The sequence below is a fragment of the Euprymna scolopes genome, chromosome 1, assembly GCF_053919585.1.
Source record: "Euprymna scolopes isolate OS-2025 chromosome 1, ASM5391958v1, whole genome shotgun sequence".
Lineage (NCBI taxonomy): Eukaryota > Metazoa > Mollusca > Cephalopoda > Sepiida > Sepiolidae > Euprymna > Euprymna scolopes.
Genome location: NC_136482.1, coordinates 104,184,324 through 104,205,070, shown reverse-complemented (window position 1 = coordinate 104,205,070; position 20,747 = coordinate 104,184,324).

Here is a 20,747-nt window from a genome sequence, read left to right as displayed (position 1 = left end):
ATTGCTCAAACCAGAAGGTAGACAATATTAAAGGGATTTCAAACAATAAATCAAGCATAAGCATTTAATTTAAACTCAACAAATAAATAAATTATGCAAGTTTGAAACATTATACAAAGAAAAACAATAATGGCACTAGTTCAAAATTATTCATACCTCTCTTACTAATAGTCAATAGCATGCCCTTTATTCTTAATAACTGCCTGTAACCGTTTTGGATATTTATCAACAAGGTTTTTACAAGCATCAACACTGATTTTTGACCATTCTTCAATGCAGTAGTTCTCTTAATCCCTCAAATTTCTAGGTTTCCGCTTTTTAACCTCAGTTTTCAATATGTGCCAGAGGTTTTCGATAGGGTTCAGGTCGGGACTCTGGCTAGGCCATTCCAAAACATTAATTTGATTATCCTCAAACCATTTCTTGACTATTTTGGCAGTATGTTTTGGATTATTATCCTGTTGAAGGACCCAGTTTGGTCCTAAATGGAGCTTCTCCGCATCCTGTCTAATGTTTTTCTGGAGTATCTCCAAATATTGCTCCTTCTTCATGGTTCCATCTATCTTGACCAAACTACCTGGACCACTAGCCGAAAAGGAGCCCCAAAACATTAGGCTACCACCACCATGTTTCACCGTGGGTATGGTGTTCTTTGGGTTGTAAGCTTCTCCTTTCTTCCTCCAAACGTAAGAAGCATCCATATGGCCAAACAATTCAATTTTTGTTTCGTCAGTCCACAAAATACTTGAGAAAACGGACTCTGGAGAATTCACATGGGTCCTAGCAAACTTTAGACGTGCTGCAAGGTGTTTTCCGGTGTGCAATGGAGTCCTTCTTGGTCTTCTTCCTTTCAGACCATTTTCATGCAGAGTCCTTTGCAATGTTTGCCTTGATATTTTTATGCCAGAAGACTCCAGATTTTCTAAAATGTCCTTAGTAGTGGTGGTTGGATTTGCATTAACACTTCTTACAATATTCCTGGTGGCTCTAGCAGACAGTTTCCTTTTCCTTCCTCTACCAATCAAGTTGTTTGTTGTGTGGTGGCTCTGGAATTTTTTGATGATGCTCTGTACTGTTGCTGTAGGGACCTCAAATTTCTTGGAAATTGACTTGTAACCTAAACCATCCTTATGTGAATTCACAATTTTAGTCCTAAGATCATTACTAAGCTCTTTTTTCTTCCCCATTCTAATAATTTTTATTCTTTTATTGGTTTTCAGTTGATATCATTTTAATTTCTGAAAAAATGCAAAAAACGCAATGAAATTAATCAAAGGTTGTATAAAAGCATTCAAAATAAGAATCAAACAGGAAACAAACAGTCAGAAACTCAATTAATACTGAAAAAATAAGGGGGTATGATTATTTTTGAACATTGCAGATTTTATAAATAGCTGTATATTTCTTTTATTACAAGTATCCCGAGATTTTAAAATGACGAAAATGATCAGAAGAGGTTTATTAAGAATATGTATCAATATGGACGTAAACAATAAATTCTTACAAAGTTACACCTAATAAACTCAATTTTCAAGGGGGGGTATGAATAATATCGGGCACAAGTGTATATATATAAATTACTTTACTATAAAAATATTTGGTCGGGAATGTTTATACATGTTCCAGTTACGGTCTCGTTCGAAATCTCGGGCATTCGCTATAACTGAAACTATGTTTCTGTTGGTATGAAGGCCTGTGATCCCGGTATAAACATATATGCGTATATGTAGTGAATAATGTTTGTATGAATAAAAGAATTTGTACCATAAATATAAATGTGTGTTTATATATACATATATATATATATATATATATATATATATATATATATATATATATGGAGAGAGAGTGATAGAGAGAGAGAGAGAAAGAGAAAGAAAGGGGAAAGGGGAGGATGGAAAAGAAGCAATAGAAACATTTCCGAATGTAACACATTCGCATCATCACTGAATCTAGATTTTATTGAATCAACGTGGGCGGTTAATAGAATTTTAAATCAGAAAAGAATAAAATCGAAGCTAAAAATGTACGCTTCAGTTCCCAAGCGTATGAAAGACAAAGTTGTAATCGTTTGATTGCTTTTTAGTCTATACTACCGAATGACTAAATTAAATGATCGATAGCGGCATACGCTTAACAAGTACTTATTTATGAAAGTAACTTTAGTTCACGGAAGATCTTAATTATCTACATTCTGTGCTTTTCTAATTACTCCAAACACTAACTGTGGCCTTGAGTATCGTTTAGGTGTTTTTTATTTGTTTGTATTTTTTTTTTTGTTTATGTATGTGTGCATTCGTATGTGTGTGTGCTGTAGAGAGCTGAATTACGTTATCCAAAACGAAATTAAGGATGGGCGCGAAATCTGGCGTCGAGAGGGTTAGTATATAAGGAGCCTAGTTTACTTTTTTTTCTGCTGCACAGTTCCTTATATTTATTTATTTATTTACTCGTGCTAATCAATGCAACCTATATGAGTAATGTTTTATATTTTTTGTATACGGGTAGAAAATGGGGATTAAAGAGGGCTGATTGTTTTAATTCTTATTTTTGGAGAGAAATATTTAACACATGAGAAGGAGACTAGTATTTTTGTAACAAATTAATTAAATATTTTATTAAAGATAAATAGATGGGATAGCGAACAGAGAACTTAAGGAGGGTTTTCGCTCTTGGCGATTATCAAAGTTTTCTTTCGGTGATTTCATCATTATTGGCGATCTGTCATATAGACAAAATAACTGAAATCTTAGTTTCTTTATAAACATCGATATAGACAGCATGTATCATGTCGACTGGCGAATTTTTTTTGCCTACTTTGAGCTATTTGACCTCACCTAACCTTACACGACATCTCTTCCTGCTCATCTTTCATGAAAATGGATTCATTTTCCAAACTTCATGTCACTTAGATAGGTATTTAGTTCGACACGTGTGAGATTAACACTATCTGATGTACTTACTATCCGACATAAGGACACCCATTATGTAACACGTGTAGTCTAGGCCCAGTGATATATTGTTTCAGCATCGATGGTTGTTGTCAGTTATGAGAGGCTGCTTAGATGTGGTTAACGTTTGTGTTTCATTTCGATACTGCTTTTATTGTTTGTATCAATCTACAAGCTAATGTGCTTTGAACGTGCGGACAAATAGTACAAGCATAAACCGCCTTGGAAATAAACAATATAAAATTTTCTGCTGAAGCAAACGGGTAGACTCGTCCAATCAAAGAGACCGGATGGGAGAATAGAACACAATAAAGAAAAGGCCTGCAAGGAGGCGTTTTGGCGATGTAAAGGTTTTACTGGGAAGAGATTATTCATTCACAAGAAGAGATCATTAATTAACTTTTATAAAAGATATTCTAAAATTAATTTCTTCTTACTCATTATCCCTGCTTAATTTAAAATTGGTCGATAAACTGAAGGGTCTCAAGAGAATTTCTTTAAAGTTTTTACGCCGTCAGCATATCTTCTTTCTCTGTGTCAACATGTGACGCAATTTCCCTCTAATAAACTTATACCTGCTTCTTAGCGTGTTTTGTCTATGGAGCTAACCTTTGACAGTATCGGTTCATTCGCTGGATGCGCTTGGTATATTTCCGACCGCTACCAGAACATCCTAGCATGTATTAATAAAATAATCCGAAATTCATACTAGTAACATAATCTCTACTTATCAGCGTAGGGATCCAATATATAATATATCTTCTTCTCTTATAAAAAATAATCCTAAGATTTTTCTTCACACAACTACGCACGGCTAGATCAGATCCGAACGAACTCACTGAGTTAGTCATCTCTTTAACGCCACTTAGTTATCTTCATCCAACCTGGTTATCTTCTTCCAGCCTATATTCTCCATCACACCATTTCTCCTGGAATGTAAGTAAATGTCTGCTTACGATAGAACGATATTGGATCTGTTAACCACCACATGTAATTATTCGTGACCAGGCATCCTACGCCAGCGTGTCACTCCACAAGATTCCACTCAAATCATTTTACACACCCAGAGTTTCATTGTCTCAAGATGGCCTGACAATTTGTTCTGCGGGATATCTGCATCTGATCCTGGGGAATTTAATGCACAATTGCACGCATTCTTCAAATGCACCGATATACGACCGAATGAAATTTAATCTAGCTATACGCAAGGAGAACAAAAAAAAACAGACACCCCCGTTTTATGTGTCTTAATGGGATCAGCTCCAAATACTACTGGCTACATCCTATACTGCTGGCAAAATCTGGACCTTTGTTCTAGCATGAATTTCCGTAGCAAAAATCACAGTTTCATCTAACTCCCAACCCCATTCATCGGAAATATCGATGCACATTGGGAGTTTTACTCATCGACCAAACCTTTTGTCTTAACTACACACCACAGTATCAAGATGAAGATTAGTTGCAACACTCATACCAAAACACATCAGACCACTAAACCAGGTCCACGTTATATTCTTATATTCTTATATTCTTATATTCGGAGTTACTTACAGAACCTTCTTTAATTTGACCTCATTCGTGACCTGTTTTGCTTCATGTCACATTGACTGAGAACCCGATTACTCTAATCTTAACTTCTTGACTTATTTAATACACATACTGCATTCTCAAAACAGTGGAACAATTCCGTTAATTCCATTAAATCCTTCCCTTTGATCATATCTATTATACTGAGGAGTAGGGTGTGTTCCTAGCGCACTCATCAATCAGCATCAAAAACCCGAAGATGGACCACTTAATTTTCAATTTCATACATACTAGATCCATTATACATTCTGCCGCATCCCTGAGGTACCAGCCATTCATGAATTAACATAATTCCTAGTTCCCATTCACTTCTTCGTATCTGGGAAAGAACTACTGTTCCCCCTCCCCGCATTAAATATCCTCCCAAGTAATCGAAGGCTTCATACTGCGAAAATTAATACCATTTGCTTTCTCCGAGTATGCCTATATGATAGACAATTGGGATTCTATTGAAAAAAAATGACCTTCACGCTCGGATTTCTAAAAATTAAACTTCGACCTCAGTAAAAATCATTAATGATTTGGTGGAAAATTATTCAATTACTATCAGTACATATAAGATCAAATCACACTATAAACACATCTAAACATAAATTTCTACTTGGCTGACTTTTATTTCTTTATTTCTAACTAATATTAATAAGTTTCTGTTTTTTTCTTTGTTGTGATTTAAAGGTTTTATTAGGGAGAGACGATTCGTTCACGAGGAGAGACCAAAATTTCATCTATAATATAAATCTCGTTTGTCTGTTTAAATGTGTGTATTAAGTATGTATGTATGTCTGCCTAAAACTTCCGATAGAGGCGACAGATTTTCACAAAATTGGTATAGTTTTGAAGCTCGACCCTTCGGAAGACAAGTATCAAAAATAGGCTAAAAACATGAATTCCTTCACCCTCGACTGGCACTTTTCTACAGGGAGGCGTCGCTTTTTTCACCGATATTCTCAAAAGTCATCCCCTCTTTTCGATTGACAAGCCTTAATGTAAACCTTCGCCATTTCCCAGTTTGGTGATGTACACAACGGCAAAGATGTCACGTTTTGTTTTTGTTTTTGTTGTTTTGTTTTTTTTTGTTTTTTTTTTTTTACGTTCTTTTCCTCCTTCGTGGCAATGATAATTGATAAGGAAATACTTGGCGAAGTAAAGAAAAAGCGTCTAGAATCGAGTCGAAATAGACGTAAAAATGCAGTCCTGCCTACTTTTTGTTTTGTTTGCTCAACACACATCTCCAAACACCCGGGCAACGCCGGCCACCCAGACTAGTCTTTTATAGTAGATAGTCTAAGGCATATTTCTTCCTACTTTTCTTTCCTTAATGTAAAAGTAATCAACGAACAGACAAGTCATACAGGAATTTCTCTAAGGTTTCTAAATCGTCAGTACATGTTGTCTCTTGGCTTGGTCGTATCGCCTGAATGCAGTGAGTCTATTTCCGCCCGCTGCGAGCTCGTCCTTACATGCATATAATAAAACACTCCAAAATGCATACTAGGTAAAAGTTAACAGTTTAATATCGAATGCAACAGCAAATCCTGGGAACAAGTTTACCAGAAAGAACAGTCGGAAATAAGTTATACACCATCCACTATGACTATCCGATTCCTACAGCTAGGCACCTAGAAAACGGAGCCATAAAACCTGACATAGTGATATGGGACTAAAAGGAGAAAGAAGCAACCTTATTAAAAGTTAGTGTCCCCCAATGATGCTGGATTAAACAGGGCTGAAAGGAAAAGATAACGAAATACAAAATCTTATGTATGATATGAAAAGAATTGGGATCCTAAGAAGATCCCTATCATTTCAGTTATTATAAGAGCAACTGGACCTATGAAAAAGTATTTCAAAAACTACCTGCCAAATATACCCGGCGAACAAGTGCAAGAGAGGTTCAAACAATTGCATTTAAAGACGCGGTCAGAATCTTAAAAAGATCTCTCGGTTGGAATATCTGAGCGGATGAATATTTGGCATCCAATAGGATGCTTCATCCTTCTTGAACAAACTGATTTTTAAAAAAGTTGACATTATGTCTACCTACTGGTGTAGACTGCCAATGTGTAACAGAAAAAGACGTAAGGTATACTTTTAACTACTCATTTTGAGTCGAAATAGATGTAAAAACGTCATCTTACAGGACCGCATTTTTACGTCTATTTCGACTCGCGTCTAGACGCTTTTTCTTGACTTCACAAAGTATTTCCTTATCAATGACGCCACACCACGTGTCTCACTTCCATTCCGCGCACTCGTCAAACCAAACTTCAGATTTCGTAAGACAATTCTTTGCTGCCGCCGTCTTAGAATGTGTTAAGGATGTTTAAACGAAAAATAAAACCTTTCATTTACAATAACCAGGCATTAATTTATGAAAACCTGATTCGTTGCACGTACGTTACATAAATAACATATGAATAACATTTCAATATATAATATAATAAATAACATTTCAATCAGACAATAGTAAACTGGCAGTCACAAATAAAAAAAGTTCGAATGCAAAATGCGATATGTCTCATTTCTGTAAACTGTGAAATTAAACCATACAAAAACAAACATAACAAATCTAAACTTCTACTAAAAGCTTATATTAATTGAAAGCAACAGAAAATTATGCGGATATCACATTATGTAAAATATAATTTGGGGAGGCGATAGAGTGCTGAAATGCAGCAAGTTTTATAGTGATAGTTTCGTAGTTTTGAAAACGGCGTTTATCGCACTTTGCATTCAAACTCTGCAACTCCATACACATATATTTTCAATTATCTGTCCCAGTATTTTTCTTCGTTCTTTTTACGTTGTTTGTGAAGTTTTTTCCTTCTTCTACTCTACTTCTGCGCAACATTCATTATTTTTTCTTATGTTTTTTTTTCTATCACATCTAAATTGAATTTACACATACGTTGCACCAGAATATATTTTGATTGATTTGAAATAGTTACATGTTTGACATCTTGCAAATTCTAAAGAGCTACATTGGCCAGCAGACATCGTCTTTCACTAAAACTGTTCAAACTCTCATTTGAATCTAATTAACATTGCAAATAAAATATACAAAAAGATGTCTATTTTAAAAATGTTATCAAATGTCACTCATATTTTTTATGAAAATCGTTCCAAACAAGGCATGAAGCCACGTGATGTAAGTAACTAAAAATATCACTTCAAGGTCCAAAAATAATCAAGGATAAGTGTAATATGCATTGATTTTGACCCAGAGACAGTTATCCTCCTACCTTTGTTAAAAACGTGGCTTATGGAATGTGAAGACTAAAGTTTTGAAGCTACCGGAAGTAAAACTATGGTCCACTAAATTAATCTTTGTTTAAACTCATAATTTTCAGTCGTGTCAGTTCTATCTTCCACGCTGGAGTATGTTTTAGAATACTCCGGCATTACAGAGTCAGACTACTTGCAATGGAGTTCCCGGTTTCGAATAAATTCACTGCGTCCCGCATTCAACGTCCCGCGTTGAGACCGTCCAACAACATTGTATCTTCGGAAACCTCAGCCATTCCCAGTTCTAGCAATGAATACAAAAAAAAAACGCAGTGTTCAGTTACCAGCTCCATGTTTGTCTTCACTGTTATAATCTACGTCTTTAGTTGATCACCTTTTGTATGTTTTTTTTTTCAATCTAACAGGCACGTTTGGGGCCATCATCTTGAGCGGGGGCGAGAGCTCGATATTATGAAACCGTCATTAACCAGGAATTAAAAATAATAAGAGTATGTGGGTGTCGATACCTTCCAGTTTGTTCCACCGAAAAACTTTCATCAAACTAACATCGGACATTGTGTCTAACCTAATAAATATGAATGTGTCTATTTTAATACATTTGTCAATTCCCTGCCTTGCCGCGACAAAAAAAAAAAGATGTCGCCCTTCTTTCGCCGATCCGTTCCCGACAGTCAGTCTAGCCGAGACTGGACAATTGTACAATTATGACCCCTTTTTCTATCAGACTTTTGTATTTGTTCCGTTTAGTGCTAGAATGATCCACTCGCCCAGACCATGCCTTATATCTTTGAAAAGGAGTTAGTTTATAATCACCAGACTGAGATGCCATCAACGAGGAATACCGGGGGCCTAGGCAGGCAATTTTCAGGGGTTAGAATGTATCAGTTTTTGTGCGCTAGTTTAATCTCCCCACCTTCTTGCCTTGTGCAACATCTCGTGGGCAGAGAGAAGTAAATACATTCCCATGCCTTCCCTTCCCCATGAGAATGTTAGTTGGAATAAGATCGTATTAGGAGAAATTGTACTAAGAAAAAATCCCGTTTTTTCTAAATAAATATTCATGAGTAAATAAATGTAAGATCTATATCTGGAAATCGATACGCATTATTAAAGGAATATATAGACATACACACACCCACACACACACATGCACACACGCACACACACACACTATATGTCTATAGTCTAAAGCAGAATGTTCAGTGTTGGAATACAGTATTTCATGATTATATTATTAAACAACAATTTAGACAATGCGCTGTAGACCCCTGTTTATATACCCAACACAGAGACGATAAACTACTGATTTTGGTTTTGTGGGTCGATGATATTTTAATCGCATCAAATTGTGACATAATGGGGAAGTCCCTTGCGTACAGACGTCGCAGTTGAAGTTTTTTGATGTTTGTATTTTCATTCCATCAATTGCAGTCGGAAACTTTTTGATATCAGGAATATTGCAGTGTCCAAGAATTTTATGCCATGTCTGTTGATCATGGCAAGCGGTTTTCGATGGGACTACGCTATTTAAATAATATAGTCTTCCATTTTCTTTAATGTTGAATACGGTTCCATTCGGGTATACCAGTTTTGATTTATTGGGGCTAAAGTTTATATTTGCACCTTGTTTTTGACAGTTTGTACAGATAATATATTTTGTTTAAATTTTGGGATTAGAAGAGCGTTTCCTAGAATACAGAAACATAGTTCACCTTCATTGTTCCTTAGCGAGATTTTAGCATCGCCTCTTTTCAAAACGATATCATTTACTCGACTCCCGTCAGCTAGTTCTACATTTTGTGGCTTAAAGGTGGGATCAAAATTGATAAAATCAGATTCCTTTGTAATCACATGTGCCGTTGCACCACAATCGACAAGGAAATTATTATTGTTTGTTGAAGCGTTAAACGTACACGAAAATAAAAATGCATGTTCGCTAACAGAGCTCTCCACATTTTTAATGGAGTCGCCATTTTGAGTCCTGTATCTACATTGGAAACTCTTGTGATTAGGTCGTCTACAATTATAGCAAATAATTTTTGTAGTTTTCTTAGGAGAAAAATTGCTTTTGGCAAAGTTGCGGTTTTTATTCCTGGCATGGGTATAATTTAATTTTGGTGTTTTTATGTGTGTATTTTTAAATTTCATGATATTTGTGAATTCGTTTTTTTCTGTGATCATTTTTTTTCAGTTTCTTCGTAACTTCTGAGTGCTACCTTGAATTGGCTAAAAGTCATGGGTTTTTCTTTCTGGGTTATCACGGTGGTAAATGGTTTGAAATCACTCGGTAATCTCTCAAGGACCATGAAAATTAACAGATTGTCGCTTATAACTTCACCAGACATTTTTAAAGAATTTGCAGTCGTTTCAGCTTTTATGATATAATCAGTAATGGTTTCGGCTTCCATTCGTTTAAGAGAGGTCAGTTCAGTGTATAAAGAAATAATTTTGGGTTTTCCTTTCGATAAATAATGCTCTCTCAATATGTTTAATGCTTTGCAACCATCGTCCAGGGCTTCTCTCATTACCAGTGATAGACTTCGGTCATCTAAACACTGTATTAATTCCGCAAAGACAGTTGCATTCTTTTTAATGAAGTCGGGGTCGTTTCTGTTTTCAGGTTGTGTTTGAAGTACTTTGTGTAGCTTTTAGATTCGTATATATCCTAGAAATTTAACTTGCCACAATTCGAATTTTGATTCGGATCCATCGAAATAAAGACGCACGCTGGGCGCATAACCTCTAGAAGTGTAAGCCATGTTTAGTTTCAGAACAGTTTTCGATGGTTCATTGTTCTAAACAAGTCTTGAGAGGTGACTGGTTTGCAGTAGACAGTTCCACAGAGCAAAATATCCTTAGCGTGTCGAGACGGAAAAAACATGCGAAATTGCTACAGAAAAGGTTTATTTATGGAGCAATTCTGCTTTCTGATTGATTGGTAGGAGAACGTGACTTAATTCGATTCGTCAGTTCCTAGCAGCACCGTTTATAAATAGAATCATCCGACTGTGTGGGACTATACCCCATTACACATCAAAAATATTGCAACATCTTCCCTGTTTTTTAAAATGGGGAAGTCCCTTGCGTACAATATTCATGAGTAAATAAATGTAAGATCTATATCTGGAAATCGATATGCATTGTTAAAGAAATATATAGACATACACACATGCACGCACACACACACATACACGCACACATACGCGCGCACACACACACACACACACACATATATGCATATATAATTAGTTTTTTTTTCAAGAAATCCAGCAGAGTGCTCAATTATAAGGAAAGTCCGAAAATAAGAGAGTAATTATATATATATATATATATATATATATATATATATATATTACAGAAAGTTTTTAGATCAGACAAGTCATTGGTACCGTCGGTTTCAAACCCGATAATTAGGACCGTTTTAAATACCCATATAAATCTCGAGATGAGTATTGGCTGACGAGAGCTTTATATGGGTATTTAAAACGGTCCTAATTATCAGGTTTGAAACTGACGGTACCAATGACTTGTCTCATCTAAAAACTTTCTGTAAACAAATATATATATATATATATATATATATATATATATATATATATATATATATATATATATATATATAATTTAGGGGTGTTATTTTCCAGAGGTAAGGAAACCAGTGAAGTATAAGGAGTTTAATACAAGAGTTCTCAATACCGAAGTAGAGAAGGGTATACTTTGAATTTGTTTTTACATTAGCAGTAATGTGTTGCTACACAGTCATGAGTATGTTTCCATGTAGCAACACATTACTGCTTATGTAAAAACAAATTCAAAGCATATATATATATATATATATATATATATATATATACGAGGTCCGTTCCAAAAGTAAAGCCTCCTATTTTTTAAAAGGGAGTGATACCATTATATCGAGTGACCTCCTATGCTCCAGAATTAATTTTTTACATAGTAATCACCATTTTGCCGACCTCTTTTGATGCCTCGGTCGTAAAAGTCCAGAGCACTTTTTGTCACTCATATCTTTGCCTCCACTTTGAAATCGACGAACCGATCTCATAACTGTACTGACATCAACTGCTTCCTAAGCGTTAAACAGATACAGGTAAATATTGATCGGTTTAATTATTTTCTAGCATGTAAGGAATTCATTGACGCATCTCTGCTTCTGACGCAGATATCGGTTGCTTTTTAGAGTCTCATACGGTCTATATCTGCAACAGAGAAATGAAACTTTAAGGTCATAAATGCATGAGCTTAGTCATCATAACAATGCAATTTGCAATCCCTCTGATCCACTCAGGCTGAATAAAAAAAATAGGAGGCATAACCTTTGGAACGTCCTTTATTTAAATAAATGTTTTATTGTTTAATGTATATTTATAGATGAAAGTGGTCTAATGGTAAAAACTACATATAACGGCACAAATCACTTCCACTACTGTTTTTCGAAAGGTATAAATTCACCTTTCACAGTAGGGAAGGTAACGCCCTCAAGTATTTCGTCAACTATTTTAGGAAAAGAAAAACTTCGAAATAAATCTTGTAACAAGATCGGTGTAACGTAGAATATACAGTATACCTGAATAGTTGTTTATGCATGCTCGGTGTCACTTGGCTCGTGTTGTCAAAAGTTGAACCACTTTAAAAGAATCATCTGTGGTAATCGTCTGATAAATTGAATTTACATCTTTATCATCGAAGAACTACTATAGTCGCTCTCACTCTCTCTTTCTCTTTTCTTTTTCTATGTCTTTCTTTTTCTATATCTCTATATATGTGTATGTGTGTGTTTGTATGTGTATGTGTTGTGGGTGTTTGTATTTGTATGTATTGTGTGTGTTTGTATTTGTATGTGTTGGGGTGTTTGTATTTGTATGTGTTGTGGTTGTTAGTATTTGTATGTGTTGTGGGTGTTTGTATGTGTTGTGTGTGTTTGCGTATGTTTGTACTTGTTCCTCTATACACAGTTTTTTTTTCGACGTATCACGGCTATACATTTTGTCTAGAATATCCGATCGCTTTAAATTATATTTCGAAATCCGATGGTCTTACCAGTGTGGCGCGATTGTGAGATATTATAATCGTTCTCAATTATGAAAACAGACAAGGATGATAATCTTGAAATTTTTACTATCGATTCTTCGTTAAAAAGTCTTCTCTTTAACAGTATTTTTTCAGCTTGTCTTTGTTGATCGCCCGTTGCTTACGGTGAGTTCGCACGACATAAAAAAAATCAATACAAACAATTACTTTGCTATTTGTCAAAAAAAATGTTATTTCTGTTTATTTATCGTTTGTAAAACACAAACTATTTTTTCGACAATTGATTTAATGCTTTTAACTGGTTATCAGCCACAATAGTTACGTTTTGTTCGCGTTTTGTGTCCTTCGCTGAAATTCTTAAACTCTCGTTAGCAAATAAGTATGTATTCAATCTCTTCTCTCAAGTGTCAGGATCTCTTCCCTATTTTTGAAAATATCTCGCATGCATCATCTTTCCTTTGTTTCTATTTTGATATATATTTTATATATTTCGTTTATATCTCTTTTATCTATCAGATTTCTGATAAATTACCTTACCCGCTTTGCAAACAGATTTTCTTATAAGATTTCTTTATTTGTGTCATTCCATACACTCTTCCATACTTACTAGTCGCTTTTGATTTTCTTTGACTTTTACGTCAAGTCGGTCAGTATCATCATTCAGGTATGATGCATTGTATGTGGCCATTAGTTCCCTATTCTTATAGTCTAAGTTCTTCGTTTGTCCAGTCTATGAAGGATCCAGTTATATTACTTGTTATTCATGTCTTTATCTTGTTTCTATTATATAATTTGGTGTGTAATAAAATGACCTTTCGACTCATGTATCTCTACTAGTATATAAAACTGACTTTGTGTTTCTGTGTTTATGTCTGTGCGTTTGTGAGTTCGTTCCTTATGGACTCGAGAAAGGCTGGGTCGATTTTTTCAACTTTCACACGAAAATATTATATATGCCTGGCAGTGTTCTTAGGTTTTGTATCGGAGTGTATTCGATAAGTATTGACAATCGATAATCGAAATAATCCGATGAAAGACGAAAAAAGCAATTTTGACCAAATGTAACACCTTAATCATCTCAACATCACAAGTGCATTTGAGAAGTTTTATTAACACACAAGCCGAAGCCCGACATATAAAATCAACGGTAGGTTCTTTAATATGACTGGAGTCGCGGTCGAAATGAATGTTTCTATTTAAAGCACAATTGCACAATGATACTTGACTTTTTCATTTTAAAATTAAATTCAAGCCATTATCATCGCACAACCAGTAAGGACAGGCATATAAAATCAACAGTAGGTTCTTTGATATGACAAGGAAGTATTTGAAATAAATGTTTCTGTTTAAAGCACAATTCAACCATGATACTTGACTTTTGCATTTTAAACTTTAATCTAAGCCATTATATATAAAAAATAATTTTCGAAAATCAACAGTAGGTTCTCCACAGTGCAATGTAGACTACAATGTATTATGAACTAAGTCACTGCGATAGGTATGTGGAGTTTCCTTCCGGTGCACCGCGATGGGTTCCCAACTAGAGCAGACAATCAATCGATTTAATTGAAAAATGGGCGATTTCGATGACAATAAAAAAAATATGAGAGTGTGAAACATTCGTTGATTATTATTCAACCCCGGGCAACGTCAGAACTCCCTGCTAGTATATTTATATATTCAATGAGTCAATATTTCATGATGACTAACAATTTTACTGTGTTGTTATAATTCTATTTTTTTTTTTTGTTTTTTTGTTTTTTTTTTATCAATAGAAATTACCATAAAATGAAGCTGGAGATCACCATAAAATTGCTAATTCCTAGTCTCAGTTTATTATATATTCATATATTCTGGATATTGAGCAGCAGTTACCCCATATAAATAAATATGTGTGTGCGTGTGTGTGTATGTTACTTTCCTAGTTTTATATATATATATATATATATATATATATATATATATATATATATACACCCTAGTTGAGTAGGCAGTTTGAAATACCTATCTATTATATAAAACGAACTTTGTCTGTATGTGTGAGAAAATGTTCGTTCTCTATAGACTCGGAAACGTCTGGGCAGATTGTTTTATTTAATTTTACACAAATGTACTTGATGTGTCTGCGAGTTTTACTGCGTTAGATTTGCATCAATATGAGTCTGATAAGTATCGATAACCGATAATCGAAAAAAACATTAAAGACAAAAGTCCTATTTTTATTAGGTGAACACTTTTATACAACCTTACATCACAATTACATTTGAGAAGTTTTATCGCGGCAGAAGCCTATAAAATCAACTGTAGATTCTCTTATTTGTAGGTGTTATAATTGCTGCTAAGGGGAAAAACTTGAACACAAAACAAGGGGTCATGGTCGAATATAAAATTACTCTGCCGCTACTTTTACTTTTATTATAGTCCAAAAATAAGTCGAAATTTTTAAGATGCAATCTTTGCATTTGGATTTTACTTATGTTTACCGATCAGCCACTTTAATTAAAACAATTACGATTGGGCCATTTTATTTGCATTTCTGCATCCGAACAATCAACATTTTCTTTGGATTACCATATTTTCTCCAATAGGAATATCATTTTAATCAACACATTTCTGCATTATGATCAACTTTTATACAAATATGACTTCTCTCATAATTTGTATCTTTCAATGCATGTGCCAGCTAGCAAAATTATATTTTGCCTATGAATATTGTTTTGCTAACTACTTTTCTCTAAGGATAAGTGCCATTCTGTCAAACTCCATAAAATAAAGAAAATCTTACGTCTTCAATTGTATTCTTTGTCAGATAATGAATTGTTTTAAATTCTAATTAACAGAGTTTAAATTGAATTTATAAATAAATGAATATATATATTTATATATATATATATATATATATATATAATGGCAATAGAGTTTAGTTTCCTAGAAGTACATCCATTGAAGCAACATGTGTCTACCAAAAAGGTGCTCAATGAGTTAACAGAGCAAGTATATTTCATATATTTATAAATTTATAAATCCATGAATTAAAACGAGGTTATTAAGAGGGCTATATATATATATATATATATATATATATATATATATATATATATATATATATATATATATATATATATATACTAGTTGAATGGGCAGTTTAAATAACACAATGCATTGATTCCAGAATGATACATTATCTCTCTCATGTATCAATACATTGAAATTTCTTAACGTGTATATCAACTTGCATAATGTTATACATGTTAACATAATCATTCAATTGTTTTATTTCATACACGCATTTTTAATAGCATCCGCTACGCATAAAAAGGAATCTAAGACTCTTGATGCATCTGTCTGACAACGTCAGAATAGACCAAACACTTATCTGGTCTTGTTCTTCCATATTGTCTCACGTATTACTAAATTTATGCTATGGAAACGTTCATAACGCAAAAACTATTTGGCTGGCGTTTCTTATGCTGGTTACTCTTATCAAAGAACAAATGTATAGACTAAATTTGGACAAATGAAATTTGAAATTTTCTCAAAGATTCAACCATGACTTTTATAAGGTCAAAAGTGAAGGTTATATAAGATGCAATACTTCATTGGCTATGATATGGTCCATACAGCGAGTGCTTAAACCTGGCAATTGACCTAATTATCTTAAAGTTAAACCTGATAGAGTTTCATCGATATTTTTACTAAGTTTGGTGTCGTTTGGTCAAGTGATGTTAATAGTGGGCTGTACATAACAAACTCGACAGAAAACATAAGCATTGCCTTGGCGCAGGTAATAAGAAAACTTACAATAATTGTGACAACAGCCATATAAAAATGATGAAAACAAATATTAAGAAAAAAAAGCACAAATATAGAAACAAACCAATATACCCAGGTTACACTGTAAGTTGAAATAAAATAATAATAATAATAATAATAATAATAATAATAATAATAATAATAATAATAATAATAGTGTAGACGCAACTAAAATTTACAGAAAAAAACATCATATGAACCGACAACGAGTGCAGATATGAGAAAATATATCATATATCCGTATTCAAGAAAAAGGTTGCATTAGCACTAGTTTGTATCACACAATATAGCTAGGAAGTTTCAGGGATGTAAGAAATGTTGAGATAGAAAGAGAAACGCCATCCGAAATTTCTCTTGAAGAGCATGGAAAGCGCTGGAATTGTTAAGAAGTTGTTACTACTTTAATTTCATAGAAAATAAGTAGCCCAAAAGAAAAACACATCAATCGTGAACAGCTTTTGCTAGATCAAATAATAATAATAATAATAATAATAATAATAATAATAATAATAATAATAATAATAATAATAACATGGAAGCATTACAGGGAACCAAGAACGCTGAAGCTGCATATCTACATGTGCTCTATCCCCTAACCAACCCGCTGCATTGCCCCATTACCCCCTCCAAAAGTGTGATACCAAATAGCGAAAGGAACTGGGACTTTGGGAAGGCTTATTGCCACTCAAATTCCAGTGGAGATCAATGACCGATGCCAGTGAGAAATCAATGGTGAGAGGCTGTTGCGATAACGCAAATTTATTTGCAGATATTATCGAAAGAGGTGGAGAGTGCTGGAAATCTGGAGATGCGTGTTGTCACTCAGCTTCCAGGAAACACTACAGGTTTTCAACGTGAGATCTTGGATGATCTCTCTGAAAGCTCCTTTTGAGCCAATAATAATAATAATAATAATAATAATAATAACTAGCGGGACCTGTGGAAATTCCACAGCGGCATTTTTCATATGTAATAAATTCTTGGATATGGTACTAATTATGTCAATAATTTGTCATCATTTGTAACTCACCATTTCGCACACATTACTAAAATAATAACTTTGATATATTGTATAGGCTGATTATTTCATTACAAACACACATCAATTAACTCATATTTCATCGTTTTTCATTCTTGATATGTTACTAATTTCGACAATATTTTTAAAACATTTTTATACAACATTATCGCCCAACCTTACTAAAATAATAACTTTGAAATATTTGCTGGGTTGCTTATTTCATTTCAAACAAACCAATCAATTAACCTCCATTTTATCATTTTTCATAATTCTGTGATATGTTACTAATTTCGACAATCATTTTTCATAATTTGTACCCACATTATCTCCCCCCTCCTTAATAAAATAATAACTTTGATATATTGTCTGGGCTTATTATTTCATTACAAACATACTAATGCATGAAATCACATTTCATCATTTTTCTTAATTCTTGGATATGTTATTTATTTCGACAATCATTTTTCAGAATTTTAACCCATATTATCGCACCTCCCCCTTTACTAAATAATAACTTTTGTTTATTGTCTAGACTGATTATTTTATTTCAAACACACCAATTAATTAACTCACATTTCATCATTTTTTATAATTCTTGGATATGTTACTAATTTCGACAATCATTTTTCATAAGTTAAACACACCTTATAGCTCCCCCTTACTAAAATAATAACTTTGATATATTGTTTGGGCTGATATTTTTCATTACAACACATTAATCAATTAACTCACATTTCATCATTTTTATAATTCTTGGATATGTTACTAATTTTGAAAAATCATTTTTTATCATTTAAACCAACGCCATCACCTCTCTCCTTACTAACATAATAACTTTGGTATATTGCCTGGTCTGATTATTTAATTGCAAACACATTATTGCATTAAATCACATATTATAATTTTTCATAATTCTTGAATATGTTACTAATTTCGACAATCATTTTTCATAATTAAAACCATCCTTATCACCCTCTCTTACTTAATAACTTTGATATATTGTCTGGACTGATTATTTTATTATAAACACACTAATCAATAAACTCGCTTCTCATCATTTATCATAATTCTTGGATATGTTACTAATTTCGACCATAATTTTTTGTAATTAAAACCATCCCTATCGCCCTCTTTTACTAAAATATAACTTTGTTATATTGTCTGGGCTGATTATTTCATTACAAACACACCAATCAATCGACTAACATTTCATCTTTTTTCGTAATTCTTGAATATGTTACGAATTTCGACAATACTTTTTCATAATTTTAACCCTCCTTATTGCCTTTACCTTACTTAAATAATAATATTGATGCATTGTCTGGGCTGATTATTTTATTATAAACACACCGATTTCACCATTTTTCGTTATTCTTATATATCTTACTAATTTCAACAATATTTTTATAATGTAAACCATACTCAACGCCCTCTCTTACTAAAACATAACTTTGATATATTGTCTGGGCCGATTATTTCATAAAATAAAGAACTATTTATTAATTTATATTTCATAATTTATCATAATTCTCGGATATGTTACTAATTCCAACAATCACTTTTTATATTTTTTGCTCACATTAATAACCCCACACTACTAAAATAAGAACTTTGATATGTTTTCTGGGCTGATTATTTATTTCAAACACACTAATCAATTAACTCACATTTCATCATTTCTCATAATTCTTGGATATGCTACTAATTTCGACAATGATTTTTTCTCATTTAAACCCACATCATCGCCCCCTTACTAAAATAATAACTTTGATATATTGTCTGGTCTAATTATTTCATTGCAAACACTAAAAATTCATTAAATCACATATTATTATTTTTCATAATTCTTGGATATGTTACTAATTTCGACAATAATTCTCATAAATTCAACACACCTTATAGCCTTCTCCTTACTAAAATAATAACCTTGATATATTTGCTGGGCTGCTTATTTCATTACAATGACATTAATCAAATAACTCACATTTCATCATTTTTCATGATTCTTGGATATTTTACTAATTTCGGCAATCATTTTTTATAATTAAAAACCCACATTATGCCCCCCTCCTACTAATATAAGAAGTTTGATATATTGTCTGGGCTTATTATTTCATTACAAACACACCAATCAAATAACTCACATTTCATCATTTTCATAATTCTTGGATAAGTTACTAATTTCGACAATAATTTTCATAACTTAAACCCACTATGTCGTTCCCTTACTTAAATAATAAGTGTGATATATTGCCTGCGATGATTATTTAATTACAAACACACCAATCAATTCCGGGTATTCTCATAGTATATATGTTCCACCTATCTTATCCAATCCCGGGTGACGCCGCATATTCTGCTAGTATATATCTTTCACCTATCTAATTCGATCCTGGGCGACGCTGGGTATTCTGCTACTATATGTTTTCCACTTATCTCATTCAATACTGAGCGACACTTTCTGCTAGTATATAGTTGTGCTTATCACATTCAATCCCGGGTCTGACTTCATGTCCGTCACCTTACTGTTAAAAAATATACATGAAATAAAGTAATGTTTTAATCGTAAAGGGTTTCATCCATTTCCGGGACTACTTCATATCCTGCACCCTACTGTTAAAAATATACATGAAATAACGTAAAAATCGTAAACTTTTTCAGCCATTCCCGGGACCAACTTCTTATCTCCCATCCTACTGTTAAACATATACATGAAATAAAGTAATGTCCAAAACGTAAAAGTTGCAGCCATTTCCGGGACCGGCTTCATATACCCCACCCCACTGTTATAAATATACATTAAATAAAGTAATATTTAATGCGTAAACTGTTTCAACCATTTCCGAGACTGATTTCATATCCCTACCCCACTGTTAAAAATATACATGAAATAAAGTAATGTTCAAATTGTAAACGGTTGAAGTAATTTCCGGGACTGACTTTATATCCCCTACCCCACTGTTTAAAATATACTTGAAATATAGTAATGTTTTAATCATAAACTGTTTCAGCAGCTTTTCGAAATTAATACATAAAAACATTAACACGGGTAGGGATTAGGCAACCATTGCTTCAGCATTAAT